A 13552-nucleotide genomic window follows, 5' to 3' on the forward strand; every position below is an offset into this window, starting at 1 on the left:
ATTCTGGTGAATGCTAGGTCACGTATTGACGTGCCATTCTAATTAATCATTTTGATTGATTTTTCTTTAAAAACGTAATAATAATTTTGATTGATTTTCTTTATATATTGATACCATAATTAAGTTACAGCAGAAAATTACCATAATTAAGTTTTTAAAAAATTAGTCCATAAATGCTTCCTTTAACGCCTCACTACCTCCAACAAAACAGTCTCTGTAAACACAAATTTGATAATTCTGCATCTGATCACTACCTGAAACATGAACAACCCTACTGTACAAATCGTTTCTGAATGCTTCATCAAGCCGCAAAGCCCCATCGAAGATTCAAACCAAGATGTAACCATATTGTCTCTACACTACATGCAATTTGGCCTGCTCTTCAAGAAGCCCGCATCTGTTGTGAATCAACAAGATTTCATGAATAATATCCTAGATAAACTCAAACACTCTCTTTCACTCGCCCTCGTCCATTTCTATCCACTCGCGGGTCGCCTTGTTACCAAGAAAACCCAAGACCCTCCCTCTTATGCAGTTTTTATTGATTGCATAAATAGTTCTGGTGCTAGATTTATTCATGGACCATATCTGATATCATTTCCACAATTGATGTCCCACCCATTGTTCACTCGATCATTTTTTGACCACCACAAAGCACTTAACCATGATGGTCACACCATGCCTTTGTTGTCAATCAAGGTTACTGAACTAGTAGATGGTGTTTTCATTGCTTGTTCCATGAACCACTGTGTTGCTGACGGGGCTGGTTTCTGGAATTTTTTCAATACATGGTCTGAGATCTTTCAAGCTCATCAAGGGTATGATTATGAATGTGGATTTGATGTGCCCATTTCGCGTAAACCAGTCCTCGATCGATGGTTTCCAAAAGGTTGCGGTCCGCTGATAAATCTCCCCTTGAAACATCATGATGATCATGAATTTATTTGCAGGTACGAATCGCCCAAGTTGAGAGAGAGAATCTTCCATTTTTCAGCGGAGTCTATTGTGAAATTGAAAGCAAAGGTTAACGGAGAGCAGCCATTTAATGCAATGAAAATCTCTTCATTCCAATCATTATCAGCATTTGTTTGGAGATCTATCACGCGTGCGCGCAACCTTCCACGTGATAAGGTAACAAAATGCAAGTTGGCCGCAAACAACCGATCAAGAATCGAACCGCCTTTGCCTGAGGAGTACTTCGGAAACTCGGTTAGCGCGGTCATTGTTGAAGCGACTGCGGGGGAGTTGGTTGAGAATAATCTAGGATGGGCGGCATGGAAGCTGCATGTGGCTGTTGCAAACCACAATGATGGGGTGGTGCAGCAGTGGCTCAAAGATTGGTTACAATCTCCTATGACATTTCAAGTGGACATGTTGCTGGAACCGAACATTTGGATAGGGAATTCACCAAGGTTCAATGTGTATGGGAATGAATTTGGAATGGGGAAAGCATTGGCGGTTAGAAGCGGTTACGCAAACGAAAGTGATGGGAAAGTGTACTCATATCCAGGTAGAGAGGGAGCGGGAAGCATTGATTTGGAGGTGTGTCTTTTGCCAGATACAATGACCGCGCTCGAATCAGATGAGGAGTTCATGAGTGTAGCTTCAGTGTGCAATCCCTTATTCTAGGTTGTTTCTCCTATTGCTATTTTATGCATCAGTCTTGCAAGTCACTTTCTTCCCTCTCTCTCATGTTTCATTTTTCTTGTCATGCCTCTTGTTCAAATGAGGATCTAGTACTAGATGGATTTTCTACCAACATTTTTCTTTCTAATTTGTCTATCTGCTCTTAACAAAAACATGAACTTGTTTAAATAAAACATGCAAAGCTTTCTGAAATGCTTAATAAATTGAACCGTATATCTGCTGCTGTTGCCAAGCTAAGCTATAAACAATGCGTCAGTGTCTTCAATGTGTCCCAAAAGGAAATAAGTTGCAGATAATCTTTACAGAAAACATCAATCACATAGCAGTCACAAGCACTAGAGATGCCGAGAGATTTTATTAAAAGCTGCTTCTTAGTGATAGAATACAGATAGATTAGTGGCGGATCCAGGACCCCGGGGTCATCAGGGGTTCAAATTTTTCAAATGAACACATCGGTAAAAATATAATTAAAAACAACTTTAATATGTTTATACATTAGAACTTATACAAGACATAGTTGTGCAAATAGGTGGGTCTTTAGTGCAAATAGGTGCAAAACTTAGTCTACTAGTTTAATTTAAAATTTTCAGGGGGTTCAAAAAAGAATTATATAGGAAATTAAGTGCGATTTTTTTTGTTCAGGGGTTCAGATGTACCCCTCAAGTACACATAGGTCCGCCCGTGAGATAGATGCAAAATTAAATGAGGTGACACCTATATTGCACCAAATGTAAAACCTTTGATCACAGCCTTAGAGTCACTGTATAGGAAACATATATAGGATCTGTTAAGACTTGAGCAGAAGTACACCCTCCGATCACATATATAAGAAAAAAAAACATTTTAGGTCATTCATTTAATGGTGTATATTCTTATTGTTATCAAGTACTTATTCTTAGGTAAGAGGTGGGAATGATTATGAAGATAAGTTTTTCCTTACTTCTATTCTTGGTGGGAGTTACGTACCTCTCTTTGAGGAAATGTTCTCATAAGTCAGAACTATTGATTAATATATCTATTTTGTCGTTTAAAAGAAAAATTTTTGATGGTATTAATTGGTAATGACATTTACTACTACGATGGAAAAAGTCAATTGAGTCATATACTATTTGAATTGGTACGTTTTTTATATGAAATAAATATTCAAGTTTTTTTAAAGACAAATGTTAGTCGTTAAATGTCAGTAAATTAGTTTGTTCGTCAGAATTTGAACTCTAACCTTTAACCCAGTCATCTCTTCATTTTCCTTAGCTCACCAAGTAAGCTATGAAAAATTGAACATTACGTTTGAAAGGTTCACTTATATTTACTCATGATGAATATAAGATACTCCCGCCGTTCCTATTTAACTGTCTACTTTGAAAAAAAAAAATTTGTTCCTATTTAACTGTCCACTTAACATTTCAAGAGAGCATTAAATGATGCTTTTACAACAAATGTCCTTCTCAATACAATAAATTAGGAGAGATAACACATGTTTTAAAAGGTAAAATAGAAAAATAATCCTCACTTTTTCTAAAAATCAATGAAATTAATCACACCCTTCATACGTGTATCTCCACTCAAAGTGGACAGTTAAATAAGAATGGATGGAGTATTATACTAGCGCTACATTTATTCATTAGCGTTGGACAAGCTGATGTGAAGTTGATAAATTTCATGAAAATAAGAGTCTTTTGGAAATATTAGCGTTGACTCAGCTGACGATAACTTATGTTGCCTTGACCGAGGTGACTGTCCATCTATGTCGTTGCAACAAAATTGTCCCAATTCGTTTTGGTTGAAGCCAACATAAGCGAACAACCTAAATCTTATGGTCCAAACCTAACCGTCTAATTTACAGGTAAGATGTCATGCAGAAATGAAATAAACTTTATTTCTTCTCACAATTTCGAACCTAACCGTCTAATTTACAAATATGTATCTAACCGTGTTCGATGATCCTCCGAGAGCTATCCCATCTTCATCGACCAGGTCCTCCTATGTGTCGCGTTGGAGTCGCTAAGTCCCAAGCCATCATTGATCCCATTCCCTCTCTCGCACGATCCCCGGTTTCTCTCTTGCTATGTTAGGTTTTTTTTTATAGGAAAATGTTAGTTGTTAGAAATGTTAGTAAATTAATCTCTCATCCGGGTTCGAACCCGAGACTCTTCATCCTTCATCTCATCCAACCCTTATGTCCCTAGCTTTTACCATGTTCTATCCAAGAACATAGAGATGAGGTACGGTACCCATCGTAAGAGGATCGTGAAGTGAGAATCTAGAGAGGGTGAGAGCGTAACCGCTTAGAGAGAGAAAGTAACTGAATTTCAAGTTGTTATTTCTCAAATGAGCCAAGAGTCCCTTACAATTGGTAACCGCTCCCTATTTATACATTCGGGACTTGGGCTTGGCGCCCTTAGCTTCTCCTAATGGACCAGTTGGGCCTCCCAGGAAAAGGCCCAGCTCCCTGGCTCGCGCGTCGCCCAGGGCTAGCACGCCTGGGCGAGGGACCCTAGGGTCTCGCCCAGTCCACAAGTCCACAAGATACCGAGCTCGAAGCATGAGAGCTGAGTGTGTCTTTTAAAGAAAAAGCAAATACAAGGCGACAATCATGAGTAAATTACCTAGAGCTAAAACCTAACAACTTAACATAATTGCCAACATGGCTTGGTAACCAGAATCTAAGACTAGTTTTTTGACTTTCCTGACGAACTCCTTTGATCCCACGAGTCCACAAGTCGGCTAGCGGCGACGGCCATCACCCACACATGGTCTTCCTGCCCAGCTGCGGTTATGCATGTGTCACGGGTCATGGTGGTTTGACGCGTATTAAGCCTATGCCACGTGGCAGGGAAGGTCTGCAGAATCCCAACTGCCTTCCCTGAAACGTCCCTTCAAAATCCCCGCAAAAGCCTGCCAGTTTGAATTTGAACCAATTAGCTTCAGTTGTGGCAGTTTCCATTTATTGCGACATTCCCACTCCCTAAAATCCCGCAACTGCAATCATTCCTTCGTCAGTATGGTGCACGATTTTCCACCTCTTTCCCACGTTTCCCAACTTCCCCCAGCACTTTACCACACGTTTTCCCCCGGCCATCATCATCCTTCTCCTATAAAGACGCTGCTCCTCCATCCTCTACTCCTTTCACAACCACAACTCCTGGCCACTCTTTTTGCAAACGAAACCCCTCCAACACACCCTTGCCTCAGTCCACACAGCACCCCACGCGCCGCCTCCTCTCCCGGTGAGTTCCTACAACTTCAAAATATTTTCATTCCCTGTGCCTTTCCCTCTAATGTCTTCAAAACGCCGAACCAAGAACTTCAACTGCAATGTCACCGTCGCCACCCCTCTACGGTTCGTTCCCCCCATCGACTCTCCCCCTCCCGGGGGAATTCTACTTGATAAAAAAGACATTGCCGCCTTCCGAGCTAAATCTTTGGAGTCCTTGCCAGCCCCCATAGACGGCGCCAAATGTTCTATCCAAGAACATAGAGATGAGGTACGGTACCCATGGTAAGAGGATCGTGAAGTGAGAATCTAGAGAGGGTGAGAGCGTAACCGCTTAGAGAGAGAAAGTAACTGAATTTCAAGTTGTTATTTCTCAAATGAGTCAAGAGTCCCTTACAATTGGTAACCGCTCCCTATTTATACATTCGGCACTTGGGCTTGGCGCCCTTAGCTTCTCCTAATGGGCCAGTTGGGCCTCCCAGGAAAAGGCCCAGCTCCCTGGCTCGCGCGTCGCCCAGTGCTGGCGCGCCTGGGCGAGGGACCCTAGGGTCTCGCCCAGTCCATACCACATAAACTATCATTCGGGGACTCTTGCTATGTTTGGTAAATTTAGGTTTTTCCTATTAGTTGAAAACTAATACTTACTACTTTTTAAGGTTCGTCTCTTGCAATCACATCTCTCTCTCTCTCTCTCTCTCTCTCTCTCTCTCTCTGCTGCATCTAATCTGTCGCACACCCTCAACCAGAACTGAAATATTTCCACATGATACTTCCTAAATCTTAATCCCAGTTTTTAGTTGTATGTGTTCATGCCTCTTTTTTCAGTTGTTTTACTTCAAATCCTCACTTAAACATTGCCTTCTATTTTAAATTTTAAATTTCCGAAACTTATTTGATGGGACTCTTCCTTCTTGTCAATTGATTGTCAAAGGTTAATTATCGACAGACAAACATCGTCGGTAACCCGTAAAAGTCGTCGGTAATGTTGATTTACCGGTGGCAAAAAATTCTTGCATATTGGGTTCGTCAGTAATTTATTAACAGACAATTACTTTTTTCATAATGTTATCGACAACCCAAGATATCATCTTCCAGGTCAATAGAAGAAACTCATGTTTCACCGTCAAATATGTAAGCTCAACTTTAAGACTTGTGCTTTTTGTCTCTTGTTGATTGAGCCTATTTGTGAGTATCTGATGTTCTTCCGTCATTTGGCACATCTCACGGGGAATTAGGGATCTCCATGACCCCAAAGAAGCTCCAGCTGCTAGCTCTTGTATCACAGAAATAACATTGTGCTTGTAATGAGTAGACATATCACCTAACCATAAATTCGTCCCTTGCGCTTCCCACCTGCCACGTCAACCCAAAGTATCGCAGTAGTAGAGGAGTCATCCTCTGTTGAGGTTTGACTCATTTCCTCCTCAAACTTATTCTGCGAAAATAACTTTTTTGATAAAATTATATGAATATATTAGTAGTTTAATTAATGCTTAATCATACTTACATAAGTGGTCTCAGGCCTCAGACCTGATGTCTCACTCGTTGTGAACTTTGGTCCCCGAATTTGTCACTTGTTGTCAACTTCGTCCCTAAACTTTAAAAATCCATCACGTGGTTTTTGAAAGTGGTAGACGTCGATCAAGTTAGTCTCTCTATCAGTTTTGGTCAACTAACAGAGATGATGTGGTGGTTAGATGATGAAGTGGCGAACGTTAGGCAAATTAGTCCCCAAATGTGGCAAACATTTGCAATTTAGTCCCTACTAAAAAATCACAAGCTTTTCAAAAAATGGGTTGAGGGAATTCGAACCCAGAACCTGAGGGTGACAAAAACAAGTCTTTTGCCAACACAATCTTATGTATATAATGTGAATTCAATTATATTTATTTAAATGTTAAATTGAAATTGAAATATTTGAATTATTTTTTATCTCCTCATCTTCATCATTCTTCATCTTCTCCTTCAGTAGACCCCAGAACCCGGAACCCAGAATCCCAGAAACAAGAACAAAAACACAATGAAAGTGATTAACTGGGTTTGGAAACAAACCTAAAATTTTCAGAAATAAACTCATATTCATTCTTGCTTTCTCTCACCCGTCATCATCCAATCCATTCTCAATTTCTCTCATTCATTCAGAATATACCCAATGATTGAATGAGTTTGAAACAAATTCGTTCATGCTTTTTCTCACCCCGTCATCATCAAATCCTCACCTCCCCTTCTCTCCACCCATTTCCCCTATCTCCTCCTCCATCGAACTTTTTTTAACCCAAAGATTTCAGCTTTTCAAATTTTTTTTACCCGTGGATGATATTCTTCCTCCATGATGCTCTTCTCTTCCAGAAACTATATCCAACCAAAAACCGAGAAAAGATGAAGGGAGTATGAATTTGTGGGTTTGATTTTGGTGGGTTAGTGGTTGAGATGCGGTTGGGTTTCTAGGTTCTGGGGTTTGGGGTCTATGTCTAATGAAGGAGAAAAAGAAGAATGATGAAGATGAGGAGATGAAGAAAAATAATTTAAATATTTCAATTATTAATTTAACATTTAACGTTTAAATACATCTATATACTTTTAAAAAGAACAACGTTATCAAAAACAATTATGCACGTGGCATTCCAAGAATCAATTTCATCTCACCTCCCTCACTGGCTGACAAGTGTCACAGCCACAACAACTCACATAAATTAATTATTTGCACTGATTTCCCCATTAAATGAAATTTTCAAAATCATTTCCTATAAATCAACCTTCTTATTGCTGATTTCATCTCATATTCATCTCATAACTTCTTATGACGAAATTATGCAATTAGAAGACTTATAACGCCCCCTCATGCTGAGCATATTGCAGATCTAGAGTCACTAGATAATCTTAATAATGTTTTGTTGTTTCAGGTGATTACCTTCAGGTTTACAAATCCAGAATCCAGGATTGTTCATGTTAGTTAAGCTAGCATGTGGAAGTTGCACGTTCATGGTTCTCATATTTGTTATCCAAGGAGAACAAGAATAAAGATTGATGATTAACCATCTCTCTTTTGCTACTGATTTTTACATTTCAAGTTAGTTTTGACATTTATTTTTATTTTTGATCCTAGGAAACAGAAAGTGTATGAATTTATGTTTTTCATATTAATTTTCAAAGTTTATTAATAAAGTACGGTTTATAATTACAGTTGCTTCTTTCATGATTATATGTTATTATTTTAGATAGATTTAAATCTTTCATTCATTTCTACTTGTGTTTACAATTTTTCCCTATAATGAACGAGTCTCTGTTTTGAAATGCAAGATATATATTGAGGTTGTGTAATTTTATATACTCACAAACATTTTTTATTAGTCAATTTAAAGTAGTATTAATGATTAACAAACATAATTTGCGTGTGTGGAAAATCAAAAAAATAAATTAAAGCTGATTGTTTTGCATCATTTCAGTGTAACGGCTATATATTCTTAAAATACATAATTTGTGTCTGTGGAAAATCAATGAATAAAGCTGATAGTAATGCATCATTTCGTTGTTTTAAAATAATTTCCATTTTTAAAATGGAAAAAAAACATTTTAAAAAATTAATTACTTATTAAATTCAAAAGCCACGTATTTAAGGAAATTACTATTAGAATTTAATTTTTAATTTCCTTCAATTTTCTTACATAAACAACTTAATTATAGTAATTTGTAGTCAACTCATAAAAGATCTAATAAATGCTATATGGAATAAAAGCTGCATTCGTTTTCTTTTTAAAAACCTCATTTAAAACAATTAATTACATTTTAATGCAAGAATTATTTCGTTTTTTCAGTCAATTATTGTTATAGTCCTTTTTTTATGAAAAAAACCCCATGTAAAATAATTAATTAAATTTTAACGCATTTATAATTTATTTTAGAAAATTAATATTCGAAATTAATTCATTAATTCCTTCAATTTCCTTAAATAAATTATTTAATGACGTGAATCAGTGCAAATATGTTTTGAAATAATTTCCTTTTTTATAATGAAAAAAACGTTTTAAGTAATTAATTACATATTAAATTCATTAGCTATCTATTTAAAGAAATTACTACTCGAAATTAATTATTTTTTTTTTCAAATTCCTTATATAAACCACTTAATTATATTAATTTGTATTTGACTCATAAAAGACATTAAATTCTATATTTAATAAATGTTATATTCGTTTTTTTTTAAAACTCATTTGAAATAATTTATTACATTTTAATGCATTGACAATTTTTTAAGGAAATTATTATTCGAAATTCATTGATTAATTCTAAACATTTTAAATGCATTGATTACCATCACTTAATTTAATTATTAATCATTTAATTCGTTGACATATTTAAAAAAATCATAACACAACATTTATTACTAATTACTAAATTACTATTTAAAAAACATAAGACGTTGTTTTCCTTATTTAATTGAATTGAATTAAAAGTATTTTATTACACATCAATCCTAGGCCAAAATTTCAAATAGTCATGCAATTAATTCTGAGCCAAAATTACGTTATTAATTTTATTTATAATTAATGTTTTCCAATTTTAAAGCAAAAATAAAGGTGATTAATGATTCTAAAATAATTAATCCAAGTAAGTTCTATTTCCCTAATTACATCCATTAAGGAGTCAATATTTAATTTAAGTTAATGTGTTTCCTTTTTTAAAATTGTAAAAGAAAATTGTAATTTGAGTTTGAAATTTAAAATAAGTACTAGATAATAGTAATAGGAGTAGAATATTCAATCAGACTTTAAAACATTTTTCTTAAATGAGTACTATATATTTATATTTAGTGTACCAAAAAAATATAATTATATTTAGATCACATGGTAAAAAACTTCAACGGGGAAAACATTTTACATCAAAAATAATTCATGTAAAAACTAATAATTTTTGCTAACTCTTCATTCCCCTTCAACCCTTATGTCTCATAGCTCTTACCACTATTGCAACTCTCGGGAACAATTTTTCATCTAATTTAAGTATGTTTATCACAATTTTAAAAATGTTTTTTCACAAAATATTTACGATTAAATATATATAAGAAGTTTTTGTCAAATTTTGCAAGTTGTGTGATACTCATTGTGATTTTGCTTGGTTGAATACACATTTTTGCGAGATCGTCGATTCATTATTACGTACCTAAAGAATGAGATCAATATTCGCCGTGCAACGCACGGGGTAAAAACGCTAGTATAATTCAATTCACATTATATACATAGGATTGTATGGCTCAATTGGCAAATGACTTGTTTGGTCACTCTCAGATTCGAACCCCCTCACACCAATTTTTTTGTAAAATTTGTGATTTTTAGAAGGGACTAATTTGCAGACGCTTTCCACGTCAACATTTAACAACCACGTCATCTCCGTTAGTTGACCAAAACTGACGGAGGGACTAACTTGACAGATGTCTACCGCTTTCAAGGACCGCAAGATGGATTTTTAAAGTTTAGGTACAAAGTTGACAGGAATGATACATCCAGGACTAAAGTGAATATTTATCCTTTTTTTATTTTATCACGTGGCGATGATCCGTACTCTCCTCTAATTAATATATGGCATAAGCTTTAAACTTTTTTTTTTATTGCGTATTCAGATACCAGTAGGATTTGAACCCTGAACTTGGGAAATTTTAATCCTGCAAGTACAATTTAGGCTATCCATAACAGTTTAAACATATGTATAATGCAAATAAATAATATAAACTTTGTGGTGAATAATTAGATGACCATCAAGGTTAGGTGTTTAGGCCATACTAGAAAGTATGGGCTTGGCCCATGTGTTTTTGTCATGACCTAATGCTATATATAGAAAGGTGGTTGTATCAGGCAATAAAACCCTCATTCCACAGTATTCTGTGACTCTTGATTCAATCTATTGTTCTTTTGCTCATCTCTTCTCCCCTCTCCCTTCTACTAATTTCTTAACACGTTATCAGCACAAAGTCGTTCATCCTTCTCCTCAAGAATCAAGCAATTCTCATCTCTTCAAGAATCAAAGTAATATTATATTCCTTCTACTCATCTTCTCCAAGTTTTTTTATGAATGCTACTAGTCCAGAAGAACTCGTAGTGCAATTTTTTTTATAAATCCTGAAGATTCATTAGAAAATTTGAAAAAAAATAAAAGCTTATGAATCCTGAAGATTTATCAGAATACCTGAAATAATTTTTTTATGAATCCTGAAGAATCTCAAGAAAAAAAATCTGATAAAGATTCATCAGAATACCAATGTACTCTAGCCATGAATCCAGAAGATTCATAGCATAAGATAAATTATGAGTCAGGAAGAATTATAATATAAATCCTGACGAGCCATAGCATGAATGAACACAGAACCATATGTTTTTACAAAGGCTTACGTGATATTGCTGCTGACTTAAGTTTTTGGAGAGCGATTTGTAATACTATGAATTAATCATGATTGATTGAAAATAAAAAGTGATTCATTGGTTTTACTATGGTTTAAATCATGATGATGCTGTAATTGAAACCAAAAATTGAAAAAGGAATTTATTTTCTCTTAGGTTGTGTTTGGATGTGACAATATTTGAGGGGAATCTAATTTTAGAGGGTATTTCAAATCCCTTTAATTAAAATACCCTGTTTGGATATCTAATGTGAGGAATTCTCAAATTGCTAGTAATTAAATGAGGTATTTTACTCAATAGGATTTAGGTTATTGAAATCACCTCAAAATAGGAAGGAATTTCAAATTCTTCATCTCTCCCTTAACCCTATCTAAATTCAGTTAAAAAAATTAATCAAGGCTTAAAACCCTAAAATCGGCCATAAACTCGAAAGTCGGCCAAAAACTCAAAAATCGGCCAAAAACCCTAAAAATTGGCCCGACTCAAAAATCGGCCGAAAAAATGAAAGTTGGTCAAAAACCCTAAAAATTGGCCGATAACCCTAAGAATCGGCCGAAAATGTGAAAGTCGGCCCGAAACTCAAAAAGCGACCCAAAACCCTAAAATCGGCTGAAAACTCAAAAATCGGCCTAAAACCCTAAAAAATCGGCCCGACACTAAAAAATCGATCGGAAATCTGAAAGTCGGCCCAAAACCCTAAAAATTGGCCCGACCCTAAAAAATCGGCACAAAACCCTAAAAATCGGTCGATAATCCTAAAAATCTGGCGAAAACGTGAAAGTCGGCCCGAAACTCAAAAATCGACCCAAAACCCTGAAAATGGGTCCGACTCTAAAAAATCGGCGGAAAACTCGAAAGTGGCCACAAAACCTTAAAAATCGACCGAAAAAGTGAAAGTCGGCCCCTAACTCAAAATTCGCCCCAAAATCCTAAAATCAGCCGAAAACTCAAAAATCAGCCGAAAACTCGAAATTCGACTAAAAACTCAAAATCGGCTCAAAACCCTAAAAATCAGCCCAAAGCCTGAAAGGTCGGGTTTTTAGGTTTTTCGATCAATTTTTGAGTGTCGGGCCGATTTTTAGGGTTTTGTCCCGACTTTTCATTTTTCGACCGATTTTTGAGAGTCGGGTCGATTTTTAGGGTTATGGACTGATTTTTGAGTTTCGAGTCGACTTTCACGATTTCGGCCTATTTTTAGAGTTTTCTGGCCATTTTAGGGTTTTGGGCCGCTTTGTAGGGTTTTGTGTCGACTTTTGAGTTTTCGGCCGATTTTTTAGAGTCGGGCTGACTTTTAGGGTTTTCGGCTGATTTTTGGGTTTTCGGCCAATTTTTAGGTTTCGACCAACTTTCGGTTTTTCAGCGACTTTTTCGGGTTTTGTGTCGACTTTTAAGTTTTTGGTCGATTTTTGTGAGTCAGGCAGATTTTTTGGGTTCTCGGTCGATTATATTAAGATAAAAAAAATTAAATGAAGGAAATTCAATTATATTACCCTACCAAAGAATTTTACAATTGAGGGAATATCACCATTTTATCCAAACAATAAACCTAGCATTTAAAATCCATTGAATTTTTACAACTGAAGGTATGAAAAACGGTAAAAAGGAGGGTTTGAATAACGTTTTCAGAATAAAAACTTCCACCTTAAGATTTTAACAAATCTTTCGAGACACAAGTAAGGTGCTTAAGATAAGAGATAAGAAAAGCACACAAGGATTTTATCCTGGTTCACTTGATGAATCACTCAAGCTAGTCCAGTCCACCCGTGAAGGCGATTTCTTCCTTCTTTGAATGAAGGCAATCCACTAATTAGAGATTTGTTACAACTGCACTTGAAACCTACAAGTGACTAACAATACACTGACTTAGCTCACACTAAGATTCACTCTCTTAGTCTTCTCTAGGATCCGATCAACCTTGATCTCCTAAAGTTAAACTAAACAACTGTTTAGGAAATATTGTTTACAAGGAAATTGCTTCTTAAAAGCTTGTAGTAAACACAATGAATTCAATGAAGAAAGAATGCGTAGAAGATTTGAATATAGCTTGCGCGTATGAGTTTCTTCCAACCGCATCTTTCAGTCTTCAACCTCTATATATACTCCAAGGATTAGGGTTTGAACACTGCATGGGAATGCTACCGTTGGAGGGCAGATCTGGGATTTCCAGCTTCTGTTGTGGCTGAGTATGTTAGGTTAGGTCGTCAGGATAGTACATTTGCTTTTGTACTTTGGATAGTGACTTGACCTTTAACCTTGTTGACTTCTGATCAGAGGAATGCTTCGTGTTGGAACTTGTGAA

At 36.0% G+C, this 13552-nt stretch overlaps 1 pseudogene; it reads left to right on the top strand.

Annotated features, from left to right (window-relative positions):
• Positions 1-261: 261 nt before the first annotated feature.
• LOC130715774 (uncharacterized acetyltransferase At3g50280-like) lies at positions 262-1629 on the top strand (annotated as a pseudogene).
• Positions 1630-13552: the final 11923 nt, after the last annotated feature.

This window comes from Lotus japonicus, chromosome 4, assembly GCF_012489685.1.
Source record: "Lotus japonicus ecotype B-129 chromosome 4, LjGifu_v1.2".
NCBI classification, from domain to species: domain Eukaryota; kingdom Viridiplantae; phylum Streptophyta; class Magnoliopsida; order Fabales; family Fabaceae; genus Lotus; species Lotus japonicus.